At 33.6% G+C, this 13,143-nt stretch overlaps 1 long non-coding RNA gene across 1 annotated transcript; it reads left to right on the top strand.

Moving 5' to 3' along the window:
* Positions 1-8,791: 8,791 nt before the first annotated feature.
* LOC149798181 (uncharacterized) lies at positions 8,792-10,299 on the top strand. Its single transcript, XR_016421595.1, has 3 exons — positions 8,792-8,861; positions 9,700-9,926; positions 10,168-10,299. It is a non-coding gene; the product is annotated as an uncharacterized LOC149798181 (long non-coding RNA).
* Positions 10,300-13,143: the final 2,844 nt, after the last annotated feature.

Here is a 13,143-nt window from a genome sequence, read left to right as displayed (position 1 = left end):
ACACAAGAATTCGGTACACGTTTCCTATGCCAAAAGGAGACTGAACAGTAGAGATGTGGTCCATGTCATTACCATTCGCCTGTTGGTTTCCTTTCACTGTATTTCTTCGTTGCATTTTCTAAATCGAAATGTTGTCCACATAGCCATAAAATGCAAACTATTCATTTCACTCTGAACAAACTAGTACTAAACAATCTCATGTGTATTCAGTATTAAATAATATTCACCATACAATGATCTACATTCGAAACTGAAATTAAAAATCACAAAATAAAATTTTTCCAAAGGTAAAAAAGGGTATATTCTACATTTGTGTAATACAGGACGCGAAACGTCGTCTTTTGATGCACTACACCGCATTAACATTTAATATTTTCAGCATCTGAGACAGACGTACCAACATTCCAACATAAGGAGATTGTTGCCATTCAAGCAGAATATGAGTTCTATACATACATAATCATACATGTACATGAACTGGATAATTAAACAGTTTAAACAGGTCGTCTGGTCCACTGCAGTACGTCGCGGAATAAACACGTTTCGATAAATCACACCTAATATAAATTATGTCGGAATAAAAGTTGTTTCTAAATATTCATTACCATACATGCTACAGAATTTATAATTTAATATGAAATTGAATTAAACATTCCAGATGACAGATACACTGAAACTAGATGATGAATGATTATTCCGAGCAGTATTCATGGCTGGATATAGAAAACATGAACACATGACATGTACTGACCGATGCCACTGTCTCGTGCGGCATAAATGAGTGTATGTAAACAAATAAGATACATGTAGACCTACTAATCGGATGTCGATTAGTAGAAGGCAAGTACCGAACTTGACAGTTTATTAACACACATGAAAAGAGTGTGTCAAACTTTGGAATATTGCATTTCAGAGGAACACGATTTATATTTCCCAAACTTACCTCTAATTGGTCAGGCCTATGAATAAATCCATTAGTAAATTGTGGAATAGATGATGTTCCCAATTTCAACAGAAGTCTTCAAAACATTAATCTTCTTGTCAAATCTAGACTTAAGTTACCTGATTTCTCAAACTTTACTCAAATTCAAATTTTGCCAACTCAAATAGTTTAATTCGAGATCTACGTGTAATTGTATATTCAGTTTATGTAGTCGAATTGCATATCTGGATTTGCTTTCATATACTTTCATGGTTACAATTGACAATTTACTGAGAGAACGAAAAGAGATGAAGGGAAATTAAATTAAATTCCATTTTATTATCAGCATGATGGAATATGTCAAATACTATCTTGAAGTCTTAGTGTGGCTTTTACAAGACCCTATTCAAAATCAACTGAGAAAATATAGTTCCTCCTACAGAAAACCCCTTTTCTTACAAAAACATAAATTGCAGGTTAACCATTCTTCATATTGAACAATGAATTTAAGCTAACTAAATTAAAAGCACAATTTATTCATCCCAAAACATATATTTGGATGTATGTATGTATGTCTGTATGTATGTATGTATGTATGTATGTAAGTATGTATGTATGTATGTATGTATGTATGTATGTATTTATGTATGTATGTATATGTATGTAAATTTGTCTGTATGTATGCATGTATGCATGTATGTATGTACATATGTATATATGTAAGTATGAGTTACTGACTGACTGACCTTCTTTATTTCCTCTTCAGAAGAGATTTCATTCAGTTAATTTTTCGTTAATACAGAAAAGATAGGAACATAGCTTGACATAAATGGACTTACAGTACACTAAATATCAACAAAAGTAAAGAAAACGCAATATCTAAACACATGAGTGAGAGAACTCATTGCAAACGAGATATATACGAAACATAGATTAAGAGAGGAAACTAAAGGAATTGGAATTATTTACATTCGACTGGAACGCTTTAAATTGATTATCATGTTCTCTCTCACTTAGAACACCTGTAAATAATTTATAAGATTGAAATGAAATGTGTACATCTCCCTAATTTACTGAACAAGCATAATATCAGATATCGTTTTTAAGTTCATTTGTTCTTCTGTACATTGTGTCTATTCCATCAGCCAGCACACACATGAATGCCTGCCATGATTGATCATCCATAGAATCAAAGATGTCTACTATCTTGCCCAAAAGGATATGAAGTAATGTGTCATTGTCTGACATAAAAGCCAGTGCGAATCTAGAATGTCTATTCCATCTATTATTTTTCAAACATAGCATTACGTTCGTCGTTTAGGGTTTGGCAGTATAGTAACATATGCTTCGCTCTGTCTGTAGTCAATCTCTTGCAGAGTTTACAGTTATATTCATTCTCTGTTGAAATTGAACACATAGTTAAATAGGCAATGTTAGCGAAAGTCCAAGTTTTATTAGGAAAACATTTACCAAGCTTCCAGACAGCAAGTGGTTGAAGATTAGTATAGACACTTGCATAAAATAAAAGTTCAGGTCTCATTTCAAGTTTAGATCTCCACAATGATTCTTCGCAGCAGTGAACTGCTGTTTCAATATTCCTCCTCCAGACTGGTTTCGGGACAGAATATAGGGTGTTCACGTATAGGTGGAATAAAACCCACCAAGCTGGTATTTCAAAAGAACACGATATATATCTTTAACAAAACCAACGCTCTCGATCTAGTGTATCAGGCAGTCAAGAATTCTTCTGTTGAATATAATTTTCCATGCTAATGAACTATTAGCTCTGCAGATTGTATTGAAGAAACCTAATTTGATTTTATCTACATATCCCTCAACTGACTACAGTCCAAGACTGCTAATTGTTGTTTCTGTAGAAGAGTGCTGATTAAGACCTATAATTCTTCTTGCAGCTTTTCTTTGACATACTTCTAGATCATACACCAGTGACTGGCTCAAGTTGGACCATAATTCGCATCCATATGTCATTGCAGTTAGTACTATTTTGACCATATTTTAGCACTATTAATTGGATTCATTCCATCCTTTCCAATGCCAGTCCCAACAAGGGAATAAAATACTGATCTTCCTTGATCACAAACATTTTTCACTGCAGCAGTATTAGAAAGATCTGTGGAGAGAGTAACCCCAGCATAGGTTCTAGAAGAAACTATAGGAATCCTTTAATCTCCGAGCATGAACATAGATTTTTGTATGATTTTTGTCTTCGAAAATATGACAATATTGCTTTTATCAGCATTGTACCGGAGTCTCCACTTCGATGTATAGTCATGGAGGTTGCGAAGTAAAACACACATACCATTAAATGATGAAGATTGCAAGGACGTGTCATCCGCTAGTAAAACACAGGGGATACTTAAGGTACCAACTTGTATTCCAGACTTTGTTGACTCCAGCAAGGATATTAGGTTATTTATCATGACTAAGAATAGCGTTCTTCCTTCTCCTACCCCTTGATTGACTGAGTATGGTTTTGAATGATGCCCGTTGAGCCGAACAAGGGTCCTAAGTTCTCGTAACGAATTTTTAATCAATCTCCACAGTTTTCCTTTAACTCCGAGATAGAATAGCTTGTAAAAGAGGCCATCATGCCATATCGTATTAAAGGCCTTCACATTGTCCAGGAATGCAGCATAAACTTTTGATTGACCTTCTAAATAATGGGAAATTCAGTCTTTTATCATAAAGGCTGCAGTGATGACACTGCATTCGCTTCCAAATCCCTGTTGTAATGGGTGATCGTTTCACTAAAAAGAATTAGTCCTTTTCAACAATATTTTTTCAAATACTTCTTCAAAAACGAGAACGATTGAGATATCTCTACAGTTATTCATATCTAACCTGTCTTTCTCCCACCTTTAAAGATAGGTATAACATTTACAGTTTTGAAGTAGTCAGGATACGTTTCCAAGGAAATTAGGATATTGTACACTTTGCACAAAATAGAACTAATCGATTGACAGGCAAAAATTAAATGCTCTGCATATATTGTATCATGTCCACATGATTTATTTTTCTTCAGCTCTCTTACAGCCTCTTCAATGTCTTTCTGTAATATGGGTGCGCACACAACCTTTTCTGTTCCGTCATCAATATTTGAATCCACAATATTATTCAGTGTGTTTCTAATTTCAGCTGCACACGATTTGTTAAAATGACTACTGGTATTTCAGTACCTAACATTTTAAAATTGTGGCGTCATGCGTCACGAATCAAATCAGGGTCCCATATTATTTCTCCTTCCACTTTTAGTTCAGAAATATATTGTCTCTATCTCTTTTTCAAAAGTATAACTATTCTTTAGAATTTCCCTACAACCAATTCTGCAGCATTTTCCAGCTCATTCAATTGTTCCTCTTCGTACTTGTCTTCTCCAATGTTTAATTCGTTTCTGCATTTTCTTTTCGCATTTTTATATTCAGCATATATATGTATGTATGTATGTATGTATGTATGTATGTATGTATGTATGTATGTATGTATGTATGTATGTATGTATGTATGTATGTATGTATGTACCTATGCATGTATCTGTGTATGTATCTATATATGTATGTAAGCAAGTATGTATATATGTATATATGTATGTATGTATGTACGTATGTATGTATGTATGTATGTATGTATGTATGTATGTATGTATGTATGTATATATGTTTCTATGTATGTATGTATGTATGTATGTAGGTAGGTAGGTATCTATGTACTTATGCGTGTATGCATGCATGCGTGCATATATGTATGTATATATGTATGTATTTATGTATGTATGTATGTTTATATATATCTAAGTGTAGGTATCAATGTATGTATGTATGTATGTATGTATGTATGTATGTATGTATGTATGTATGTATGTATGTATGTATGTATGTAAATGTAGGTATGAATGTATGTACGTACGAACGTACGTATGCATCAATGTATGTATGTATCTTTGTATTTATGTATCCAAATGTACAAAATGTCAATATTATTATCATTTATATTATCTGCAATGTACATTAAAATATCTTCAGTATATCTGCATTTCAATCTTTTTAAATAGATATAATCGAGAAAACATGTCTGACATAAAGAAGAGGTAGCTATATACCTCTCTGGAAATGTCTACTTGCCTCATTCAGTCGTTTCCTGCAAAATCATTAGATGATAGAAGATAGTTATTGATTGTTTCTTTGCACCGCTGATCCATTATCACATAAGGAGCCAGGAAAGTGACAAATAATGACTCACTCTGTCAATATGCACTATCGAAACCCACGCATAAAACAGTGTATTTTATTAAAATTACATCCAAGGTTAAATGAACATTTCATTTCTAATTTGCCACACTGTATCAAAATATTGACGATAGATTAATTAGATTCGCTTTTACAAACACCTCAAGAATTGTTGTAAAATATGCAAATTACTGTATTTGCCTACAGCAATCCTTGTGAATATATTAAATGGTGGTAGACCTTTCATCACTGTTTTGTAAAATGATGACATTAATAAGTTATAGTATTCTTAGCCATAAATCGTATTACCGAACAAAAAGTATTATAACCACCTTAATTCGAAATATTGTTATTCTCTGTTAAATTAGTGCTGGTATTATTAGACCCTAAGTAAATATGGTTCCCATTTATGGCATCAGTTCCACACACCAGTAGGAAAACAACATCCTCGATGTTTGCATAGTTAGATTAGTTTCTTTGTTGGCGACCTGATGTAATTTGTAACTTTCATTTTATAAAATCTGTACTGTCTATTATGTACATGTTATTTAACCAAAACGCGAGAAGCATGTAACCGTGATATTAAATATTATCAAACCTACAAAATTCGTTTTTATCCGTTGCTGTAAATGTGGAGTTTCGGTGGACGTATCATGTGCTGTAAATGGCTGGTGTGCATTTCTGATTTTCTTCGTCGTTACTTTTCTCACTTATATCTCTTTTGTTTGGTTGAATTCTAATGAACGTCAGCGGTCATTGAAAGCCTCTAACTTAACCTTACATTAAATTTCTTCATCAATGGGTATGTCTATATCTAATGTCGTTTATTTTCAATTTCTTTCTTCAAACATTCCTGTATGAGTGGATTCGTTCTGTATGGATGCTGTTGAACAAGCGTACAATCTCCAATGTCGAAGTCTTCGTACAATTGTACGTGTTGGTGTGCAAACATTTGTTGTTCATATTCAAATAATAGCTGTTTGAGTTCACTCTTTTCTTGAAGTGCTGGATGTGAAAGTTTCTGATACACATAAGAAGATTGTTTACACCAAGGTCACTGCAGTCAAATTTCATTCTATCACTTATATCCTCACATGTACAACTAAATTAACTGCGTGATTAACATATATTTCGTTATCAACATACTCTGGAGGGTTCTTGATAGAATATAATTTAGTAACGTAGAGCCCGAAGAAGATTTTGAGGTATGGGCAGGAGATCTAGAATTCTAATACCAGGATGAAAACTCCTTTCTTTGTATGTTGGTCATACCTTAATTTCATTTTTCACCCAGTATACTGAAGATTAGCTCTTGTAACTTCACAAGCCTTTGACACCTTCTCATTGAAATCACTAACATAGGCATGAAGATTAATTGTTAAAGTTCTGTTGAAAAAAAGCATCTCCTTTAATAACTTCAATTATCCACGAATAGTATGTCCAAGAACTAATTCGCAAGTCTAAATTCTAACAACTCTTGAACTGATTGCCTAACTGCAAATGACAATAAATAAAAATCTTCGTCCCTGTCTTTTCCGGTATCAAAACAATATCGCAGAATCATAGCTTCAACCTTTGATTAAATCTTTCTAAACCCTTTGGCTTTCAGAGTAATAAGAAGAAGTCATGAATTCATACATGCCTAATACCTGCATTACTGTGAAAACTCCAGATATAAAGTTTCATCCCTGATCAGTGCGAACGGATTTCGAAAGGCCAGATTGTGAGCAAAAAAAGAAAATCTTTAACTGAATTTTTCCTAAAGTTTTAGTTTTAATATTCTTAAAAGAATTGACTCCAGGACGTTCGTTAACGCAAATATGATCGTCGTCAAATATTGGTCCCTGACTTTGTCTTAGGTAAGGGAAAGACACAGTCTACCACAATTTTAATAAATGGTTCGTCCAATGCAGGAATAGATTGCAAGTGAGCCTTGGGTATCTTCTGAGTTTTCCTATCTTTTGACAACTGTGACAATATCTAAGTTAATTTCAAATATTACATTTAATTTTCCACTAATAAAAATGATTCAATATCTTGTTAAAAGTCGTATGCACCCGAAAATGACGAGCCAAAGGAGTTTCATGGGCTAGACTAAGAATTCCCTGAGTACATATGACTTAGATACAATAACGTGCCAGTTCATTGACCACTTGTCATAAGTGGGTATCTCAAATGATCTCCAAGTATTCCTAAGTATCTCATCAAAGTAATCATATTCTATGGCAAACTGGAGCAATCCGTTCTTTTTCAACAACTTTAACTCATTCTGGGTAAGATATATAATAAAGTTCTCTACTTTAAATAACACTCTGAAGACCTTTTGATTTCATTTCTATGTGAAATTCAAATTACTGCGACTTCGAAACTTTCGAAGTAACGTTTTCTGATATATTTAGAGAAAATTGTATCAGGGAAGAGAACCCATTATCTAGTAGGACTCGACGATATTAAAATAAGTAACAGATAAGAACGAAAACTAGCAACGTTTGTTTAATTCATCAAATAATTTATTTGCCTAGAATACGAAGGGAAAATTGAAAACCGAATTGTGAATTAAATCCCAAATAGTCCTTAACTTTATATCACAAGTTCACATATATGAAGTCCCAATATAATTCCAGTTGTATTCCGAATAGGTTGCAATATGGAATATGCTGATGTACATGTAATCTCAAACGTACCAATATGTCAATGACTTGGAGTGTGGCGATGTCCTGAGAGTTTTATAATGTGTCCTAATAAAATAATCCCAAATCTCCAAGCCTGAATTGACCATAATTATAAATCAATGTCCTGAAACAAGAATATTATTGACGAGCACATTGAATTTCCAGTAAATAATAATTTAAATAAATTAATCCAACCAAATCAAAAGCTGAAAACAACAGAAAGAATAATTCTGCTTTATATGTTAAGGAAAGAATGAGTCATTTTTACATAAACAAGTTTGTATACGCCTCTCTTTAATCTAGGTTCCGATTACTATTTTCCTTTAATACTCTGCCACTTAATACAAGTTTTCATTCTAGTAGATTCTAAGGTCAAAGTCAAGACTGTATCTTTCAACCCAAATTGTAGGACAAATGTTTAATTTCATAAGGAACTGACTATTCGATCCACAATCATAGAGACAATTTTAACATTTATTATGTTCTTTATAAAATAAATGTCACTAGTTAGGAAGGCTATAATTTTGGTTTTGGACAATGTCAAGTACAAAATATAGACATGAATAACATACAAATATTAGAAAGGGAAGAGATAATATGAAAAAGTATACGTAACAAAAAAAGCCATGGTGACTCTGTATGGAAATTAGTAACCATATCATGAAGTTATATAGATAAAATTTGGGACTGTACCAACGTATTTTTCTACATCTTCCTATCCTTGTATATGTTTTAGAAATTATTACTCGGAAGACAGACAAAATTTGAATTCTCCAATTTATCATCTTTCAAAATGTTTGATCAGTTTACAAAATGGACAATTTTGCAATAGCGCATTAGCATTAATTTACATCTTTAATTCCTTCTCAATCATTCATCATGCACAATTAATTCTGACATCGTGGATGAAAAAACCAGGAGTATAGGTATAAATTGACCATCGATTAAACAAGCTATCACAGCGGCTGCCAATCCGGAGACGTCTTCATTTAGTGCTTCAGTGCCTTGCTACCACACTTACAGGTAAGTAATTTTATTCTGCATGTTAATTAATGTTCATGATAAAAACATACTAATTAATACTGATCAATATACTCCAATAAGTTTACTTTCTAAACAACTGTATTATTTTGTTATGTGCTCACATGAATGATTACATCATTACATGAGTTTTCGTATATGTGAAAAATGAAAACTCTCTTGCATCCCCATATTTTAAAATAGGTTCCTTGTCCAAACATGGAATCAAAAAATCGATAGCCATACAGATTTATTTTAATTTTCTAATCGCCTCTATAGCGTATTTTATTCAAAAATGACCAGTTGTGTCCCTGTCACCACGTTTCCTCAGCGGACTCTGGAAAAACAATATTAATGAAATCCGTGCCCTGTATGTCAAACAAACTTCACAAGATCACAAATTCAAAATCTGACGTATTCACAATATTTAACTTGGGCATTTGGATATGCTAAAATGACATGTTTCAAATGACTATATTTATATTGTGGCAACGGAAATATTACCTCCATATTTATTAATGTTATGTATATCAGATTTTCTAAATATATTCATTGTGTAGGTGCAACATCAATTGAATAATCTGTCATAACAAACACATGCACTACCTAAAAGACCTATGACAATAAATGTCATAATATAAAATATAATTAAGAGGTTCGGGGCGGATCAGAGGCGTACGTGGGCCATCTGATTTTACTGCGTTGCACAAATTTCGGTTTGCTTTTAAGGAATATAGACTGTTCTGTACCTCAAAATTAATATTTATTCGTTATTACACATTCTTCGTTGTTCATATCCCTAATTATGATTATCGTCTGTGCTATTTATTTTGTTGTGCAGACGAGAATGAAGGCTGTACTAGTTCTTCTTGCTTGCATGGTTTGTGCCATCGCAGCCATCCCGAAAAAAGGTTACGGCGGCTACAGTGGAATTGGAGGTTATGGTGGATATGGTGGATACAGTGGTGGAATTCCCTGGGGATACAGCGGTGGATATGGTGGATATTTCGGGCCTTGGGGAGGATTCGGTTCTTGGGGTGGATTCCCTCACATTAAACACCCTGTGAAGTAAGAATTTGTACTCTCCATCTTAGACAGTTATATATTAGAAAATTAAGATACAGTGCTTCTTCAATATTAAGTTCTCCACCACAATCTCCTCATACTCATTGTACATCTAAATCTTACAATTCGAAGTACTCACATTATCGCCTTTCTCCCTTCATATAATTATTAGCATAAACATAATGTTTGCTTTTACCAATACATCCAGGACATATTCACTTGATTCTTCTTTCGTATTTTACAGATATTAAGAAGAACATCCATAAATGAAGGCTGGGCCAGAATCGACAAAAATAAGGCACCTCTCTTTGGAATATTGTAATGTTGGAATTAATATCTTGGACAACAATAAATTGCATTGTTCAAAAACATCAAATAGTTGTTTCTATCATGATAGTGTCTCTATTCAACAAAATTCAATTTCTCTCTCTCCCAAACATTCTCACGCATATTCGAACCGTTTTGGTAGTCATCACCGCGTCCTTCGCATCTAGTTTTCTTTAAAATACAATAGCATTCAGCAGTTTGTTTCATATTCATTATGTAAAGTAGTTATCATCTAACATATATAAGTATTTATGAGCTGGATGTGTCCAACATTGTCTTAGATGGTCTTCGAAAACATCTGAATAAACCTTTTCTATCCTGATATTGATAGATTTTCAAAGTGTATTTGAAGATCATGCAGTGTCCCAAAATCCATATGTAAGAAGCATCCAACAACGACAACAATTTTATCTGCAGTTTCATAATAGGCTGAACTGTTTGAACTGTGTATGAGATACTGAAATTGCATTATTAGACTGCAGTTTAAAAGAATATTGTCGCATAATTGTCCGCCAAAAACAAACTTTCTGTACATGATAAAAGAACAAATCAATGTCTCCTGTCCGGTAACAGATCGACAAATATGATCCTATAATATTGACTCAATATATAATTTAAAAAGCATAATTCAGACCACAAGTTTCTTGAATATTGAGTTATGTCGGCTAAACGCGGTGAATATTAGTTGTATATATTACCCATCACCCAATATATTACTCTGCAATAACTGTAAAACAAGCTTGGAATTCGAATCCTAATTAGCCTACGGGGCAACAAACTAAAAGGCTACAAAGTTTTGGCAATATCATCATGACACGTGATATAGTTTTGCAAAGTGATAGAGACAATGCGCAAATCGTGTTCACTATCACTACATCATAGCCACTGCTTAGAAGCATGGTAGTTCGCTCAACTAAACCTGACCCATCTGTTCAGACTCTCTGTTTTAGAGTCGAATAAGTTCCCTTTTTATCCGTGTCATGTAAATGACGTAGTTACCATTTTAGAGTTTTAAAACTGGGAACTAATTCGGATATTCCCATTAGACGAAGATGTACCAATAGCAGAAGCAACTCCAAAGGCCTAAATTTGAAAATAGTAATGCAAATAAAACAACAAATCCTGAAAGGTAATAAACAAGATTAACATACTGTAAAATACGTACACAATAGAAACCTTGCTATCCCGCTCAGAAAATCAATAGGAAGACGAGGTCTCAAAGATCAATGAAATCATTTATTTACATGTGATGAAGACACCTAACAAGATAATGTTATCCGATAATGAGGATGAAAATAATCCTAATTTGTCCAATACAACTTATAAACCGGTAACCAAAACAAAAATGACCTTATTGATAGAAGAGTGGACTTTGCTTTCAGATCTACACAGCTCGACCGAAAATTGAATACATTAAAACAATCATCGCGACTCAACTGGTCTCCTTTTATAGTTTTGGAAAATACCCGACTCACAATAATCTGTGTTATTTGGGGGAAACAAGAAGTCTTCCTGCAGGAATAGTGTTTATTCTGATATTGAAATTTCTAGTGAGTATTAATCAATTGTGACCAAAAAGTGCGCTAAGCATGCACACAAGTCACCCTCTAATCCAAACAACGCCATGAAATAAAGGCATCGACTAGAATAGAGAACGTGTGTATTAGAGTCTATATTACAAGTTTTACGCAGATGAATACAATTACATTATTAGGCAATACTAATAACGGTAGCCCCAGAGATTATAGAAATATCACTCTAGTGATATAGTAATCCAGATAAAAACTGCAAGACACTGATGTATGTAAACGGATCCATTGAACTATATAAACTTCACAAACCAATTTCGTTCATTCTACTCGTCAGGAATGTCTATTTCGGTAGGCTGAAATTTTTAAGATTGTTTCAAAAGGTAAAACACGTAATATAAACATAGGTATACTATTTCAAAATGGGAAAAAGAACAGGTTTTTATTCTCTTACATTCAATATTTTATACGATATACTTCAATCTTTTAAAGGCAAAACATTGTATATGAAAACTATTGATATTAGCAGTAACAAAATCCGATTTAGAAGCATATCAAGGGAATTCCTGAATTATATTATCAAACATCATTTTCGGAAGAATCAACACTTTCATCATAAGAAATAGTTGATTAGAAGTTTCGAAGAAATTATAAGTCCACTTATAATTAAGGAAAAACAGCTTCACATTCCATGAAATATACTTTGAATGAAATTCAAACTTATAAAGTCTTTCTACTTTATGGTGTTTCATTTAGTAAAATATTAGTTGCGCAGGTAACTCCCACATATTTACATTTATACCGCATTAAATAAAATGGTATTCCGAAGACTGTATCGTCTTATTTATCATAGGTAAAATATTTCTCCATCCAGCTTGTGACATTCTTAATCAAAAGGTAATCAAGTGTTCTGTCTTTCTCTAGTCAACTCTCAGATCTGAAACTTACAGTCTATCTTAATATATGTTTGCTTCTGATCAACTTTTAGAGTTCAAACATTCATTCTATCTTAAAGATGTTCGTCCATCGGTGTCGATGAGGATAATTTAATGTCATCGAGTCACTGGGTGTTTGTCCGGAGAGTCTGTTGCAGTAGGGACATGGATGTACAGGATGCTCACCGGGAGTTGCGTAACTGCTGTTCCTAGATTTGCGCAGATCACGTTTTTCAGCTGCGTCCGCCTGTCTTTTCTGCTCCAAGTCTGCCGCACCAGTATTGACTTGACTGCGCCAAGCAGATCGGTTAGCAGCGACACTCTCCCAGCTGTCAGCATCAATGCCTAGGTTCTTCAGCGAAGCCTTTAGGGTGTTCTTGTACCTCTTTTCTTGACCACCGTGAGATCTCTTGCCTTGGTGTCCTCTCC

The sequence above is a fragment of the Sinohyriopsis cumingii genome, chromosome 6 (genome assembly GCF_028554795.1).
Source record: "Sinohyriopsis cumingii isolate HCF-2022 chromosome 6, ASM2855479v2, whole genome shotgun sequence".
NCBI classification, from domain to species: domain Eukaryota; kingdom Metazoa; phylum Mollusca; class Bivalvia; order Unionida; family Unionidae; genus Sinohyriopsis; species Sinohyriopsis cumingii.
This window is presented reverse-complemented; position numbering and strand designations above follow the sequence as displayed.